Genomic DNA, 19,218 nt, shown 5'->3' on the forward strand with positions numbered 1-19,218 from the left:
TATCCCAGAACTGTCAAGCACAAAGGTTCCAAGTCAAAGCTCCAATCCATCACAGGGCCCTCTCCTGCTTGTACCCGCACTCACACTCACACAGGGCCAATACAGAATCACTAGTTAATCTAACCATCTTTGAGAATGTTTGAGGAAAACAGGAGTACCTGGAGGGAAACCCACACACACATGGGGCAGAATTACATCCAACAAAGAAAGAAAGCAGGACCCACTCTTACACAAACCTGCACTCACACTCACACAGAACCAATCTGAATTCGACAATTAATCTAAGTAGCACCAGCATGGGAAAATTGAACAGGCTTCACACAGACAATATCCAGGATTCATAACCAGGGCACTGGATCCATGAGGCATCAGTGAAATAGTCAGAGAAATAGTCTTTGGGAGTTTTGGGTAGGTTCTCTGTAGTCAATGTGGAAACCATCTAAAGCAACCATATACAGCATCAGCTATCCATTAAGCAATTTACTTACAGTTTCCAGTTCATAATTTTCTGGTTCAGGTTCTTCTTCATGCTGCTATAATGAAATTACCTAACACAAAAAATGTCTGTGGATGAAGTGGAATGTTTGGAAAATGGGTTTAATTGTTAATCATCACCACAGTTTGAAGATATTTTTGTGTGTTTCATGTCAAGTCAGAAACCTGGAATTATCCTGATGTAATGGATAAATGTGTAAAAAAGACACACTGTCCAACAATGTTAATGTTAATTTTTTAGTAAGACTCGGTAAGAAGAAGAATTAGAAGTAATCACAAGTAACTCATTAAGTCAAGGCCTAACACAGACACAAGCAAAAGATTAGCAGATAAGACAAATTCAAACTGTGGGCTAACTGACAGGACAGCACAGAAGAGAAGGCTTTGCAAGAGTTGATACAAACCTCCAGAAGCCAGGACTTGTACTAGAACATGGAAGTGCAACCATGGCCGACCCAATTCCAGACAAAATATCAGATGAAAGCCACTCATCATTTTCACTCATATCTTACAGCATACACATTCACTTTTTTTAAAAAAAACTTTTACGCTGGCTCTACACTCAGCTGAAAAAATGTTTGAAGGGTCAGCTAAAGAAAAAACTGAAGAAACAAAACAGTACACTGGAGAAACATAATGAACAACTTAAAAGACAGATGGAAAAACTGATAGAAAGGAAACTTGTCATGATGGCAGTAGAAAGACATAAGGAACAAGAAGTATTCATAAAAACATTATCAAATAAAAAAACATTAGACTACATAGTGAAAAAAATGATAGGATATATATATTTTTTTTTTGCATTAAACAGTTGAAATTCTGGAGTTCTGGATGTTAGTAATTGCACCACTGAAGTGGAGTCCTTAACCTGAGTTCTGTTTGACCAAGATAAGTCTCTATTAAATAAAGCAACAAATCCTGAAAATATGGAAAATGTATATGTATTTTACAGGGCACTGGAAGTCCTGAGGATACAAAAGTAAATCACTCCAAGTAAATGCCACTCTTTAGCAATATTAGGAAAAAATAACTTTAAAGAGGTATTCAACACCTGCTTCTGTATCCAGTCATTTGAATATCAACATGTATTGAAACCATTTAACAAAAAGAAGATGAGCAGTTTTGTATAATGCATATATACTGTATACGAGTGTCAAGCTGCAGTTAACTTCATTTGTGCATATACTCCTTATGTGGGCTGTGAGGAAGAGAAGAAGGATGTTTTCTGAGTACAAATGGATAAGCTTTCTAATGTGTAGAAGATCTCATTTGAAAGAGGTAAGAACTTTTAAGATCATAAAGGGAGAAACTGTGAACAGTGCAGCATAAAGTAATGGTGACAGACAGGAAGATTAGAATTAGGAGAATAAAACCAGAGCAAGCGGCACCAAGGGTAAAGTGGTGGAGATTATAAAAGAAACTGCTTAAAACAGGTTTAGGGAGAAAGTTGTAAATGAAGTGTGGTGAAATGGTGGGAGAAGAACAGCAAAATCGTATTAACAGCAGGTGAAGAGGTGTTGGGTAGGACAACAGGACGTAGCCCACCTAGGAAAAACAGACATGGTGGTGGAACAGAGAGGTGCAGGATGTGATAAAGGCTGAGAAGGAAAGCAAAGGAGGCAAAGAAATACCAATCAGGTTGGGAGGAATACAGCACGATTTAATACAGAAAATCTATGATCAGGACAGAATACCAGAGAGGTGGAGGAACAGTGTGATTGTACCCACTTAATAAAAGAAAGGTGATATTCAGGACTTTGGAAACTATACAGGGATAAATCTGATATCATAATGACAATTTGGGATATGGTTACAGAGTGAAGGCTTAGGGAAGAGATCACCATAGGGGAGGCACAGTTTAGTTTTATGCCAGGGTGAGGAACAACTGATGCCGTCTGCATTGAGACAGCTCATAAAGAAGCATCGAGAAAAATGGAAGGGTTTGCATATGGTGTTTATTGATTTGGAGAAGGCTTATGACACAGTATCAAGTCAAGAGGTCTGGTGGTACCAGAGAAGTATGTGAGGATTGTCCAGGTTATGTATGAGGGCGTGAGGACTCAGGTTAAAAGTAGTATTTGGGTAACAGACAATATCCCAGTTACAGTACGTCTGCACTATGGATATTCTTGAAGCCTTTACCTCTTTTGTAACAGTTGTCAGATGTATTTGCTGTCAGTGACTGTTTGTACCTTTCATTGTTTTATAACAATACATACAATACTTACAATGCATACAAACAATGCATACATACAATACATACTCAAGGGGTTTTCAAACCTATGGACTGCTTTGGAGGGACCACCTGACTTGGAGGCTCAAAGAGAGCCATAAATAAAACAGGGCAGCACCAGAGAAAAGAAAGAGAAAGTGCTGGGATTAAAGACCATTCCCCTTGGTGCATGCATTTTGCTGATGACATTGTGATATTTAGCACTAGAACAAAGAAAGTGGAGAGGAAGTTGTAAGAATGGAGAAGGGCTTTGGAAAACAGAGGGATAAAGATACGTAGAATGAAGACAGAATATATGAGGTTTAATGATGATCAGAATTTAGATGTTAGAATGCTAGGACATTTATTGAAAAGTGTAGATAAATTTAAATATCTAAGATCAGTGGTAGCCTGAGATGGAAAACTAGATGCAGAGATAACCTAGTACAGTGAGGATGGAATCATTGGAAGAAGGCATCAAGAAGGAGTATTGTGTGATGGAAGAACTAAGGGGATTGTTAAAAGTAAGGCTTTTAAGACAGTCATAAGACCAGCAATGATGTATGGAGTGGAGACAAGGCCAGTAAATGGAGCAGAGAGAAAAAGTTAGATGTGTCCAAAATGAGAATATTGAGAATAATATATGGAGTGACAAAAAAGGACAGAATAAGATATGAGAAAATCAGAGGTTCAACAAAAGTGGGAGAGATACCTAAGAAAGTCCAAGAAAGTAGGTTGAAGTGGAATTGACATGTGACAAGGATGAACAATGAATATGTGGACAAAAAAGTAACAGGAAGAGAAGTACAGAGAAAGAGAAAGTGAGGGAGGCCAAAGCAAAAGAAGACCTGAAGGAAAAGGCTTTGACTGGCAAGGATGTGCAGGACATTGACTTACTTATGGATATTGTTGCCAGTGTTTAACTGTGTTTCAGTTGTGCCCTCATGCACTGGTTTGTTTTTTTGAGTTTACGATTAAACAGGGGTCACACAGTTGGTGTCCCAACTACTTCCATGGACCCCTCCAGTTTTTTGGGCAATTACTATATCTAATTTTATATACATACTGTACTTACATGCATACACACACACACACACACACATATTATGCATACATTATGAATTTGGAAAGCATTCAAGATGTCACTGAAGTGTAGACTTGTAGTTTTACATTAAGGCATTTAATCAACACATTGCATGAGCCATTTAGGAAAGACAGACATTTTTTATATGGTCCCCACATTTTCAGGGGCTCAAAAGTCTTTGGACAAACTAACATAATCATGAAGATAAGAATCATTATCAATATTTGGTTGAAAATTCTTTGCAGTCAACTAACATAACAATGAAGATAAGAATCATTTTCAATACTTGGTTGAAAATTCTGAAAAGTCTGGAACCCACTGCCTTCTCCAAGTGCTAGCTTTCAACCTTACTGATGCTTTGCCAGGCTTTTTTCTTAAGCTGTCTTCAGGTACTGCTTGCTCATTGGCCTATCTGCCTTCAGTTTTGACTTCAGCAAGTGAAATACAGGTCCAGTTGAAGAATATTCTACTTCTTTGCCTTGAAAAGCATTTGGTTTGTTGTCACAGTATGTTTTGGCTCATTTTCCACCTGTACTGTGAAGCGTCGTTTTGCAGCATTTGTCTGAATCTGAGCAGAGAGTATAGCCCTGTACACTTTAGAAATCATCCTGCAACTTTTTTCAGTAGTTATACCATCAATAAACACCAGTTGAGTGTAGAGCCATTGACAGTAACACATGCCTATAACACTGCCTCTGCCATGTTTCACAGATTATATGGTATGCAACAGATCAAGAGTCATTCCTTCTCTTCACCATGTTCTTCTCTATCCATCATTTTGGTACATACGGATCTTAATTTCATTTGCCCAAAGAAAACTGTTTTTTTTAAAACATTTTCTGGCAAAGTCTAATCTGTCTTTGCTATGCTTGAGGATTATCAATAGTTTGCACCTTGTTTTACTTTGGTAAAGTCTTCTCTTGATTGTAGTTTTTGGCAATGATAGGCCTACCTCCCAGAGAGTGTTCTTGGTTTGGCTCAATGTGGTGAATTGTTTCTTCTTCACCAAGGAAAGAATTCTGCGATCACTTAGAACAGTTGTCTTCTATAGTTGTCCAGGCCTTCTAGTATTGCCAAGCTCACCAGTGCGTTGCTTTTCTTTCAGAATGTACCATATGGTTAATTTGACCACTCTTGGTGTTTCTGCTTTCTCTCAGATGAGTTTGGTTTGTTTTCTCTACATAATGATTGCCTGTTTGAACTTGCATGGACTGCTCTTTGGATCTCATATTGAGAGTTCACAGCAACAGCTTCCAAATGCAAATTCCACATGTGAAATCAACTCAGATATTCTACTTGCTTAATAGTTAATGAAATAATGAGGGACCTTGCTTCAATTTACATAGTGGGAAAACAACAGTGAATGATATAAAGCATGATGCCGACAAATTGAAAAACATGTAGAAAATGAAAACCAGTGATGGTAATGTTAATGTATTAATGTTAATGTTCACCTGAACTGTAATTTTCTTTTTAAATTCTATTATATTATGTTTTGTTAATATATTGTGACATGCAGGCAACTTGTGATGCACTGTTGGGGGAGCAGAACGTGTGTAATGAATGCTTCAAGTAATGGGACTGGGTAAAGGGCTTCTGTTCGGTAAGGGGCGGACACATCTGCTAGAAGATGAGTGACAGGAGAAGTTAGGAGAAAAAGGAAGGTGCAGCAGAAGGAAGTTTTTAGCATAGAGTCAGGAGTCAATAAGCAGGAGTGTTTGTGGTATAGACCAAACAGGAATGTGAGTGTTAGGAGATAAACTGATTGGTAGAGGAAGCTTTATTTTATTGCTTTGGAGATGTGCTCCCTAACCTAGATAATGGAGTATAAGACAGGGCACGTAGAAAAAATGTAGAAAATTCCAGTACATCCGAGTTGTGATTTCATATTATGCTGGTAATTGCAATATTATATGAATTAATTTTATTAATACTATATTTTGTTCTGTAAATAAATATCACTATTCACTAATCTACAGTATGACGAATAATTGAGGTTTTACTGCAATTAGTTCTTCATTTCAACTCCACATATAATATATACACACACACACACACACAAACACACGTTTTATATACAAAGACTGTACACATTCCTACTTTGGTATACGCAACACATATTGTGGCTAATACTTTTTTCCATTATACATAATAGTAATTTTCAAGGAAAACTGAAAGACTAAACTAAGATATGATAACAACAAATGATCATATTATTAAAAAAAATTAAAATTGATGGAACCAAGCAGAAAGCAGTGATTGCTTATTAAATATCTTTAACTGGAATAGTGCTGGCCTAAACCACTAGCCTAAAAGGCAAAAAGTGTTTAAACATCACAGCTGTTTAACTCCAAATATGGAAATAAAACTAATTTAAACATGAATTAATTTAGCTCCGGTGAGGTAGTTTCTGATATTGAAGGTCACTAATTTACAATGATAAAGTAACTATACTAATTATGGAAAAATTAATATATTTTTTTTTAATTTAAAACTTACATTTAAATGATGCCATTTTACCTGTTTCTAGATTCAGCTGTGTGGTTCTAAAATAACAGCGTCTCAACTGTATCCCTCTTTTGGAATGCAATGAATCTACAAGGACAGTGACAGTATATTGTGATTAAGGACACTTTAGCATTGTGTTTTTAAGATAAAAAGTTTTGGAGTAGGAAACCAGCACACATATTAATGTAGGAGGATAGATATTTAGTGGATTTTGCTTAGGAATAATTAGTATAGTCATTGCATGCTTTGGATTGTATTGCTAAAATGAAAACATCTGCAGCTTGAATCATTTACAAGTTAAATGTAACTAAAAAGGGAACAGATTTGTTAATATAGAGGTGTTTTAAGCACACTAAAAGTAAAAAAAAAATTGAAGCCTTTGAATAAACATATCAGTATTCACATCACAATTTTAGAAATCTAAAGTAGAATTATCAGCAATTAAAAAAATGTAAACATATATGAGCAAAGATAACCCTAGTTGTCCTACTAATTAAGCCATAACAAATTTAAACACTGCTTAGGCAGCTTTGCTTTCAGACATTTAAAATTTTCAAAGGGTTTAAAGGTATACACTAACCTAAAGGATTATTAGGAACACCATACTAATACGGTGTTTGACCCCCATTCGCCTTCAGAACTGCCTTAATTCTACGTGGCATTGATTCAACAAGGTGCTGAAAGCATTCTTTAGAAATGTTGGCCCATATTGATAGGATAGCATCTTGCAGTTGATGGAGATTTGTGGGATGCACATCCAGGGCACGAAGCTCCCGTTCCACCACATCCCAAAGATGCTCTATTGGGTTGAGATCTGGTGACTGTGGGGGCCATTTTAGTACAGTGAACTCATTGTCATGTTCAAGAAACCAATTTGAAATGATTCGAGCTTTGTGACATGGTGCATTATCCTGCTGGAAGTAGATCTCAGAGGATGGGTACATGGTGGTCATGAAGGGATGGACATGGTCAGAAACAATGCTCAGGTAGCCCGTGGCATTTAAACAATGCCCAATTGGCACTAAGGGGCCTAAAGTGTGCCAAGAAAACATCCCCCACACCATTACACCACCACCACCAGCCTGCACAGTGGTAACAAGGCATGATGGATCCATGTTCTCATTCTGTTTACGCCAAATTCTGACTCTACCATTTGAATGTCTCAACAGAAATCGAGACTCATCAGACCAGGCAACATTTTTCCAGTCTTCAACTGTCCAATTTTGGTGAGCTTGTGCAAATTGTAGCCTCTTTTTCCTATTTGTAGTGGAGATGAGTGGTACCCGGTGGGGTCTTCTGCTGTTGTAGCCCATCCGCCTCAAGTTTGTGCGTGTTGTGGCTTCACAAATGCTTTGCTGCGTACCTTGGTTGTAACGAGTGGTTATTTCAGTCAAAGTTGCTCTTCTATCAGCTTGAATCAGTCGACCCATTCTCCTCTGACCTCTAGCATCAACAAGGCATTTTTGCCCACAGGACTGCCGCATACTGGATGTTTTTCCCTTTTCACACCATTCTTTGTAAACCCTAGAAATGGTTGTGCGTCAAAATCCCAGTAACTGAGCAGATTGTGAAATACTCAGACCGGCCCGTCTGGCACCAACAACCATGCCACGCTCAAAATTGCTTAAATCACCTTTCTTTCCCATTCTGACATTCAGTTTGGAGTTCAGGAGATTGTCTTGACCAGGACCACACCCCTAAATGCATTGAAGCAACTGCCATGTGATTGGTTGATTAGATAATTGCATTAATGAGAAATTGAACAGGTGTTCCTAATAATCCTTTAGGTGAGTGTATATCAAATTACAGTATATGTTTCAAATGTCTAACGTGACTCAAGCACTGAAATCCAGGCTACAGTAGGGGCACACATACCTAATTCTATACATTCAGTATAGACAGAGTTGCAATAGAGTGCCATTTTAAAAAATTACAGTTAAGCAGCCATGATCTTAGGCAGAGCAAGTTTGCAGGGCGAGCACGTCACCGTTCCATTATCCTGTACTACACACTGAATGTGAGTCAAAGCAAGAGTACAATTGGAGATCATCTCCTGCCATTGCTATGAGTGAGACAGTGTGAAAATATGGAAGGAGAGTACCTTGCTTCTTTTTGTGCTGTTGTAGATGATATGGAGTGAGAATCTAAGACATCTCACACTTTTTCTCATGCTAACATATGCCACAGTAAATGAGAGACGAAAAAAGAAAAATTTTACATCTGCTTGTGCCACACAAGAAAAAAGTATACCACTGTGTACTATACCAATTTAATTTTTTGTCAAATTTTCCTCTATTTTGATATTTCATTGCCAATTTACATAAAGCTGAATTAGCAAAAGATTATTTTATATAAATTGGGTTTCTACTGTATTTTGAGATTAAAGAAGAATTCATATAGCAATAAACTTGCTTAGCCAAGGACAAAAACTCCAAAAATGTACAGTATCTTCATTTTAGGTTCTGCTCTATATATCAGTAACTGTCATGAACAAAGCAGTAATCTGATGGTTCAACTTTTACACAGAATATGGTATGATGTAAAGAGATGTTACAGTCAATTACACTCTTACGGCGGTGTAAGAATAACAGAAAATGGTGCATTGCCTTCGTCAACCGTTTGTGTCAAGAAATAACCAACTGATAGGAACAGGCAGTTGCCGTATCCCGGAATACAGATAAGGTTGTACAAAAACCCATCGAAGGAGAAGATACTGTCATTCATTTTATAACAAAGGCTTAGGAAACAACCGTCACAGTATAACTAAAATAGCAAGGAGCGAAACCAATAGCAAGAAGTGAAACCAATGCCAATGGTCGAGAGAGTACCTTCCTGTAGTAGGCTACGGAAAAGACTCCAAGGCACACACATGGCCGAAGTGAAAGGTCACGCAGTCAGGCTAGATATAGGGCGGTGACGTGACACCAATGGAGTCATGAGAGAGGAGCGTGGAACGCGGTAATCCAAAGGAGGAATAGGAATTGAGAAAAGTGGCGTGGGGGTGTATGGGAGGCCGTAGGCAGCATAGGAATCGAGAAATGCCGTGTGGGTTGTGTGTGGGCAGGAACGGGTTTGAAGAGGAAGCAGGATGAACCAGAAGAGAAATATATTTAAGAGATTATGCATCACTACAATATTCTACTGTATATATATTATATAAAATATGCTTGGTATGGAGACATTTCATAGTCTAGCATATTCATAATATATTGTAATCATTCAACTAAGTTTTGGAAAATAAAATCTTTCATTATCATCTTGCAAACATTTCTAATATTCAAGCTCTCTTGAGATAGTTTTAGTCTATAGCTACAACAAAGACAAAGGAAGCATTTCCAAACAATACCAGTTCTTTCAAAGCAATGCACTTTTAGGCAATCTGAAATAGTGTTAGGAAGACAGCCCTTTATTTTGACGTTCAGGCAAAGAATAGAAATCAACCTAAAATAAAATACAATATTCTCCAGTCTGTGGAAATTTTGGTTTAATTCAGTTCAAAATTGTACATATCTCCGTTTATTAGATTACAATTAGACTGTCGAAACTATACCTAGGAAAAGACAGCACTTGTACACTCTTCCCTGGATCACTTGTTTAGAGGATGTGCCCTGGGTTAAACCCTACTGGAATGAAATTGTCTCCTATTTTTCAATCAGCTAACTCTTTTCCTAACTCTTTAACCACTCTGTTTGGACCAATGCCCAATGGAGTGAAATTGTTTAATGACGACCCATTGTGATAACTTATGCTGAATTTTCTCAACTGGAAAAATCCAAAAACACTTGCCATAATAAAATTGACAGATATATATTTTTTTTTTCATGTGAAAGTAGAAAAAAATGAAATGCACATTATGTAGAACAACTCAGTATTTTTTAAAATATGTCAGGGCCTTAATAATGTCATAAGTCACTAACTGAACATGTTAATCCATTGCTAACCATTTGAATTTGTCAGTAGGCTATTTATGAATGATTCATTAATTTTGCTCCCTTCCCATGTTTTCACTCTTTGGCGAAATGATGATAGAGTATTTGTACAGTATATGGCAGTTAAAATCAATAATAAAATGGATGTAAAAAGAACACTTTAAACATGGCTGTAATGTCTCAGGCTGTTCAATAAAGGAAAACAAGCTGCACACAAAGTAATATGTATTCTATATAGATATCAAGTGCAAAGCTGTAATAAAAAATGTTTTATATCTGTATAAAGAACCATGTATACCTGAAGATAAGTTCATTAGTACTAGTGCACAAAGAGATTTTTTCTAAACCCCACATAAAAGACTGTTCTAAAATGACATAGTTTAATTCTGCCCACAGATTTATTACATTCAAACTGCCAAAGACTACATAGTTATCCAAATGCTGAAATTAGCAAAGGAACAAATAATCACAAAATCATATTAAACAAAAACTAAGAAAAGGGTAATGCTTTTGAAATGTATGCTTTAGTTTTAATATTTAGCAGACATGCCTCTCAACTTCATGGATCCAGGTTTAATTTCAGAAAAGAATACTTTTAATATAAAGCATACAGGCACTACTAGATGATCACAAAATTAAAATCTCTTGTTAAATGACCCTGCATCCATTTGATCCATGAATGGTAAACCAGAAGAAGTAGTGTAAATTAAAAATGCATCAACTCTTTAAAATCCTAACCAAACTATGTAGTTTAAAGTAATATATCCACTTCAGCAGTAAACTCATTTGCATTTCTTACAATTGATTTTATATACTGTATCTTGACTGGTTACAGATATGTATTAGAAGAAATAAACCGTCATTTTTCAAACCTACAAAACCCAATTGTAGTCTATCCCAGTTATATCCAATGCAAATCAGAGCCAGCCTTAAACAGGGAGCCCATCTGTAACAAGGTATACTCATGCAAACCACACTTCTCTCAGGGCCAGTGTAATGCCATTTATTAGGCTAATATGCATATCTTTGGGATATATGAGTATAACTAGAAATATATGAAGAAAACCCTGATAAATGAATAATCTCAACCATAAAGTACCTTTAAAATGATGCAAAATACATGTATTTCCCTAATGTTGATGTCATAGTACATGAATTCTAGCCTTTGGGTATGTCACAATTGCCAAGTGTAGTTGATGATCTCGCTGCTGGATCATGTCAGTTTAATCGGCTGAATTTCTTGGGCATATTGCATTTAGCAAATGCATGCCTACCTTCGTGCTTAATCCTTTTTGTGATGGCTAATAACGGGCTTCCTGACAGAGCTGGTACTGGATGAAGGCTTAACACAGCGAGTTTAGCCAAAATCTCTTCCCTTTTTATTTTTTCATAAAACACTAGATATTAGACAGACAAGCTTCTCTTCCATTTGTGACATCCAAAATACTCACATTCTTCATTCCTCATAGCTACATTACATGAATGGTACTTTCAGATGGTCATGCATTGGTTGTCAGCTCTCATGCACACAGAAAATGTCCATTTAACTAAAGAAAAAAAAATCTTTTGATTTTGTAACAGTGCGTTGTGGACTAGTTTGAACAAGTCACAGAGCATGTCAAATTACATGACTAACTTCACGGGTGTGTGTTGCCAGCTGGTTCCAACTCACTAAGATTATGTAGACAAAGGCTATATTGAAAAATTACTGGTAAAGTTTTCAATGTGACGAGGCCTTAAGATTACCTAAAGTATAATGACTATGGCCTCTTTTTGTTTTGTTTGTGGTACAGTAGGTAGTACTGCTTCCTCACAGATATAATGTCCTTGGTTTGAATTTCACACTCATTGGTTGCCAGTGAGGACTTTGCACATTCTCCCCATATTTGAATGAGTTTTTCTCCAGGTACTCCAGTTACCTCACATATCACCAAATACATGAAGGATTAGCTGCCTGTTCCAAATTGACCTTATGCGAGTGTTCATTTGTGAATAAAAGAGCTCTGCAATGGATTGAATAAACACATCAGGAGCCAATTTAGCATTTTAGCAGTCCTCCTAACCTGTATGCCTTTGACTGTGGGAGAAAACAGAAATACCCAGAGGAAAACCAAACAGACACAGGGCAAGCTCAACACAGGAAGCACCTGGGACTTGAACCATGGTCTTGTACTTGGTCCCACTGCACCACATGGATACAAACTTGAAGCCATTAATGTCTAATTAATAAAACTAACCAATACAATAACATAATTAATCAATAATCCTTAACTATTACCTAGTTGTCATCAACCGTGAAAGTGGATATAAAAATCAAACATTATAATCATGGAAAAAGGTGACAGAATAAAATAAAAACTACATGACAAAAACTACCCTGTAAAAGAAATCGCCTAGTACAGGGTTTCATAAACTTTTTTTTTTCTTGTGACCCAATCTTTCCCTTCTAAGTGTCTTCGAGACCAATTCCATAACGATTATCTAATTGTGGAGAATCGCAGATAATCGACATAGCGGGGGTGTCCTGATTGAGAATCACCACCTATTGTTATAGCAGAGCAATGCCAATTACTTAATCAAACCATGGCAACCCACTGTGACACAACAAAAACCATACACAACCCATTCCTAATAAATAAAATCTCGCAATCCTATACAACCCAACAGTGGTAAACCATATTTTAAGAAACTCTACCCTAGAGGATTAAAATCTTCATGGGCAAGAAACATAGGAGAGAGGCATAGCAGAAACATTAAGCCTCAAAGCAAAGAAAAAATATAGAAGACAAACAAGTTAAAAATCAAAACTGGAAATGTAATGTCAACCATTTGCCAGCCAGCTTTTCCTCTCAAAGAAATTACAAACACTGTAGTCAAATTAAAAAAGAATGGCTTTTCAACAAATATTCCCTATGATCGTGAATTAAGCTATTCCTAAACTGGAACACAAGAAAGTGGACAAGACTAAATCAAAGGATGAAATGGAAATATGGCAAACTACATCTTGAACTCAAAGACAATCCAGAAACTGGACTGAAACAAAGTTAACACTTAACACAAGAAAAATGCTAAAGGTCAAAGCAATAATCAGTATAAATTAGCAAAACAATGTAGTAGCCAGAACAAGAACCTCAACTTGGTTAAGATTTAAGGTAATTACCACTAACATACTGTAAAAAAAGTCATTTTTCCAACACAGAAACTGAGGTTTGTCTGTCCCACATTTACATTAAAATGCACTATAATGTCATGTTAAGTATAGCAGTATCCAATCATAATTGCAATCCAATTCCTACTGAAAAACAATGTACATGTTTACATGTGCATGCTCCCCTATAATTACTATAAGGTTTTCTTTTCCACTGTTTATTCTGTTATATCGATCATAGCCTTTCAAGTTCATCACTTACAATGAACCAGCAGCAGGATCATCAAAACTGAAGGAAAAAAACTTGGTTAGTGAAACAAAATGCAGTTGAGATAATCTAGCAAATCTAATTTTAACCATTCTGAAGATGTTTATATGTGTAGAATGGATATTTTATAACAAATACTTAATTGTATTATCCATCCATCCATCCATCCATTATCCAACCCACTATATCCTAACACAGGGTCACGGGGGTCTGCTGGAGCCAATCCCAGTCAAAATAGGGCGCAAGGCAGGAAACAAACCCCGGGCAGGGTGCCAGCCCACCGCAGTTAACTGTATTAATTAGATCTTAATAGAAACAAGTATGAACACTCTTGTTACAATTGCTCATTTGAATTTTTTTTTTTTTTTTAAGAGCAGCATATCTTATATTTGATGAGGTAGTTTAGGTGTATTTTATGCATGTGTCTTTAAGTACCTGTACATGCCTGATAAACAGTGGAGTGTGGCAAGTATGCATAAGAGGGATTATCAGTTTTTAGGTTCACTTGTATATAGTACCCAAAAGACCTATTGCGATAGCCATGTCTGTCTGTCAGTCTATTTAAAACAACTTGGTCCCCCCCGGGAACCAATTCTGTTGAAATTTGGTATGCTTATTTTTCAAGAACCTTTGTTGAGACAGTTCCATTTTCATTGAGATATCTTGGACAGAGTGTGCTGTACACTGTTTTAAAATTTCTAAATCTCCTATTGAAAGGCAAAGGCGAATTTGCGAACTTGTCTATCATAAAAAAATAAATTTTCTGTATGACTTAAACTCCAAATTAGTTTACCATTCCATAAGTACAGTGACAACAGTTACAGCAACTTGTATATTTTGTAGGTTTTCCTCTTTTTCAACTTCAATAGCCACTATTGAAGAGAAACAGATTCAAACTACAAGTTAATGAAACACCAGCAGACAAAATACATGGGTAGGATGTTGCTCTCACTTGCTTCTTGTGTGTGAGCAAGACTGCAACCTTCTATCAGCAAGTCCAGATGTACATGCATGGAAACATCTGAATCAACAAGTTGTTTCTGCTTTATGAAGTGTTCCCAGCAGCCTAAGCATGAATAGAGCAGAAGAGAACCAGTACATCAGCAACTCATACCTCTCAATGCTTTAAATAACCGAGAGTAAATTAAATGATCTTCCTAACCATAAAAGTATAAAATGCAAGCAAGTACAACAAAGCATTAATTAGATATGAATGAAAAAAACTGTATGTAGTGTGTCAGCCATTGTGCACAAAGCAAATAAATATTTACTCAGTATTAACCTTACACTAAACCAACCTCATGGCTCCAAAATCTGTAGATTATAATAATTTACTGTTTTACTGTGACTATAATTTACTAGGGTGATGAGACATCTTGGTGACAGGGACAGTCTTGATTTCAAAATTTGTGTCTCTTTAAGAACACAGGGACAGAGTTGGATACTTGTTAAGTGTAAATTTTGCACAAACATTAGGAACCACAGACACTAGGAATAAGCTACCAAGTAGTGTGGTAGACATTAGAACTTTAGGGACTCTTAAAATTCGACTTGATGTTTTTTTAGAAAAATTACTGTATATACTTACATATAAGTTGGGTCTTGAAACCCCAAAAAAATTGATCATAAAATCAGACCCCAACTTATACTCCCATTCAAAAACGCGACACTTAATTTTTTATTTTTTTTACATCTTGCCTCTTCCAATCTCACATCAGTTTCTCAGATATATTGAATTTTGCTGAAGCATCACAGTTACCAATTTCTTTTGCTACTTCAATGACTTTTAATTTAAAACCACCTTCATATTTTCTTCTGATCAAACGCTCCATCGTAGATAAGGGATGCTCTTACGATAAAGGTGTATGAGGGTGTGAGATACAAAATACACAAATCAGTGCAAACGTTGCTTCGGAATAATTCGGGTATTAACGTGTGGTCACGTAGGCACAATACATGCTCCGTGGTTACTCTCTTAGGTGGGTGTAAGCATATCATAATCTCTTGGACCAATTCATCTTATACGACCTACATTATAAAATACCAGAAATTATACGGTAAAATCAAGTCTCAACTTATACGTGGGAGAACTTATCCGTAAATATATATGGCAAGTGGATTGGACAGTTGAGTTTTGTTGGGATGAATGGTCTGTTCTCACCTAGACTGTTCTAATGTAAAATAACTGAGGAATACCAATATGTCCTGTCACAATATATTCAGAACAGCGTTCACAAAGCTCCACAGGGGTCTACCTTTGCTGCAATAACAACATGGTCAAAAATCTGACAGGGAAAGCTTGATGAAAAACTTTGTTAAATAGAACAGAATTGTGAGGTGGACCAAGAAGCTGACAAAATCAGACTACTGCTACATTTCTTTCCACATCAACCACTGTGTGGAATCATAGGTGTTCATTTGTGAAAGTATTTTAATTTTTCCCATGCCCTTTTTTCCTGCCATAATCCTCCTTTGATGAGGTAAATGATGCATTAAATAATAATGTTTGCCCTTTACTTCTGCTCTTCACTATTATTTGTCATAACTGAATAGTTGCAACTCCAAATTCATGAAAATTACAATTACCAGACATGCTCAAGCAAAGAATGAATTGATTACAAAAGATCTTTTTGGGTATGTTTTTTGGCAATTACAATTTGTCACTGTGTGTAAATCTGTTGTGTTTGTATGTGAGTGAGATTGGTCCCAATGGACTAGAATCCTATCCAGGCCTGTTTTTCCAAATTGAGGTTTGATGGTTTTTGGCCCCGAAAACCCTCAAATGCACCAAGAAGGTTCTAGAGCTTAGCTATTAAACTCAGTCCATTGAAAACTACAATGCCAGCACAATCATCAAATTCACCTGAATATTATGTCATGCATAGATTTTATAAATTGTTGGTTTTTGTTTTCTGTCTAGGTCTTGTTCCTGTCTTGCACCGTGTGATTGCTGGGGTAGGCTCCAACTGCCCGAGGAAAGTGTGTTTGGAAAATGAATGGATGGTATTTGTTTTTACAATGTGATGTGGATTTGCTTTTTTATTTCTTTAAATTTATTTACTTGTAATCTTTATCATTATTCTTGCTAACAAATGGTGTTTTCTGTATAAGCAAACATCTGAACACACTTGCCATTTAATGTTTCATTGATAAACTTTTATTTCTTAAAAAGGTTCAATATAATATATTAAATGACTTTATTTGATACTCCTACCTGGTATCAAAAGGATTTTGGTCTTCCAGTTGCCCTCAGAAAGTACAACTTTGTTCAAACCTGTATTTTAAAGGTTTTGACACATTGTTTTTGTATAAACATTAATTTATACCAATGTAATTTCATATACTGTAAGTCTATGGGGGCTTCAACCCTAACAAGGATGTTCCATTTTCCCCAGTCAAAATTCATTGTCTGACATATTATGAATGTGGAGGCCAGTACATTAATCCAAGTTCACTGTCAAGTTCTAAGAAATACGTTCCTAATCCTATAGCACAACTGAAACCACTCATATGGTTTCCTACACACAAGTGGATCTTGGTTGGTTTATTGACTGCAATAAATTATGCATGACAATATTCAAAGAGTTAAGTTTTTAGTCTCTTTTGACACTGCTTTTGTAATTAGCGGACAGCAGATTTATTTCTTATCAAATACTTTGTTCAAGTCATGTCAGTCTTCATAAGCCCTTTTAATCAGGGATCTTTTTTCTGATCAAGACTACCTTTGGTTCAATGTTTTTTTAGCCAGTGGAGATACAGCCTTGCATAAAAATCCCTGCAGCACTGATTAAGTCAAAGTAATGCCTCTTGAGCCAGCCCAGCTATCATGAAGCATGCAAAGCTAATTAAGTCTTGGCCATTCTCCCTATCAATTAATACATATGGATGGTCATACTGTCTAACTCCTTTAAAAAGCATAGTCTACACTATGATACCATCATTAACTTAGCAGCCACTTCTGCAAGTGATGAAGTAGATACTAACTGTATAACGGTCACAACATATATGACTGTCCTGTATTTAAGGCATTGTTGTTAACTTGCTTATCCTTAACGATTCTCACTTTGTACCACTGATAAAATATTTTAATACAGTATCTTGAAATATATGTTAGTTTTCAGTCCACAGCCTATCCTGGCAGCAATAGGATATAATCCATTACTATACTGTAAATGAATATAGGAAACAACTTTCCATGCTTACTTATGCTAAAGTAACCAATTAACCTACCAATAACCTATTTGAGGATGTGAATAAACTGGAGTATCTAGAGAAAAGCATTGAAAATTCCAAGTGAACATACAGTTACAGTAAACGGATTGCAGTTTGAGTTACAATCTCTAAACCTGCAAGGAAACATTGCTAATTTTGGGTAACTGAGCTCTTCTTCAAAACTGATCTGTCAGTCATTATCCAATCCGCTATATCCTAACTACAGGGTCACGGGGGTCTGCCCAGGTGACATGCACGGTCTGCCCAGGCAACACAGGGCGCAAGGCAGGATCAAACCCCAGGTAGGGTGCCAGCCCACTGCAGGGCACACACACACACACCAAGCACACACTAGAACCAATTTAGGATCGCCAATGCACCTAACCTGAATGTCAATCCGAATACAGGGTCACGGGGGTCTGCTGGAGCCAATCCCAGCCAACACAGGGCACAAGGCAGGAACCAATCCTGGGCAGGGTGCCAACCCACCGCAGGACACACACAAACACATCCACACACCAAGCACACACTAGGGCCAATTTAGAATCGCCAATCCACCTAACCTGCATGTCTTTGGACTGTGGGAGGAAACCTGAGCCCCCGGAGGAATCCCACGCAGACACGGGGAGAACATGCAAACTACACGCAGGGAGGACCCGGAAAGCGAACCCAGGTCTCCTAACTGCGAGGCAGCAGCGCTACCACTGCACCACCATGCTGCCCAGTGATCTGTTTATTAAAATAAAAAAACAGGAAATGTTATATACATACAGACACATATTATACATAACTTAACTGGGAATGCATCTGCCAGGAAAAATAAAAATACACACAAACATTTATAATATAGGGAGTCCCAAAACAAGGAGAGGAGTTTAGGGATGAGGACCAGTGTTACTTCTAGCAGGATGGTGCACCTTCCCACTACCATAATGATGTGAGGGCCTTCCCTGACAAAAATCTGCCAAAAAAATGGATTGGGCGAAAAGAAGCCCTCATGTTCACCAGATCTCATGGCAATGGTCTTTTTTGGGATCGTGTCAAAGATGTGGTTTATCTAACAAAACCGAAACATTTGATAATTTAAAAAACAGTCAATGAAAAAGAATGTGCCCAAATACCAAATGAAAAAATCTGTGATGTTTGCAAATCCATTGGTCCATGTTATCAGTAGTCCCTGGACCAGAGCAGCAGTAGTTAACTGATTCCACATTTGTCTGTTTAATTTGAATTATAAAACTTAGACGTATCTTAATAAACATTGTATTTATAATCATGCAAAAGTGTGCATACATTTTTGGGACACCCGTTTGAACATATCCTAAAATTCACAGCTTAAAAGAAAATAAAATGTTGAGTGAA

General features: G+C 36.9%; 1 protein-coding gene across 3 annotated transcripts in view; it reads right to left on the minus strand.

Moving 5' to 3' along the window:
* Window positions 1-19,218, minus strand: part of LOC120539499 (rho-related BTB domain-containing protein 2-like) — a 150,605-nt gene that overhangs the window by 21,557 nt on the left and 109,830 nt on the right. The window lies entirely within an intron of this gene.

Source organism: Polypterus senegalus, chromosome 11, assembly GCF_016835505.1.
Source record: "Polypterus senegalus isolate Bchr_013 chromosome 11, ASM1683550v1, whole genome shotgun sequence".
Classification (NCBI taxonomy): Eukaryota; Metazoa; Chordata; class Cladistia; order Polypteriformes; family Polypteridae; genus Polypterus; species Polypterus senegalus.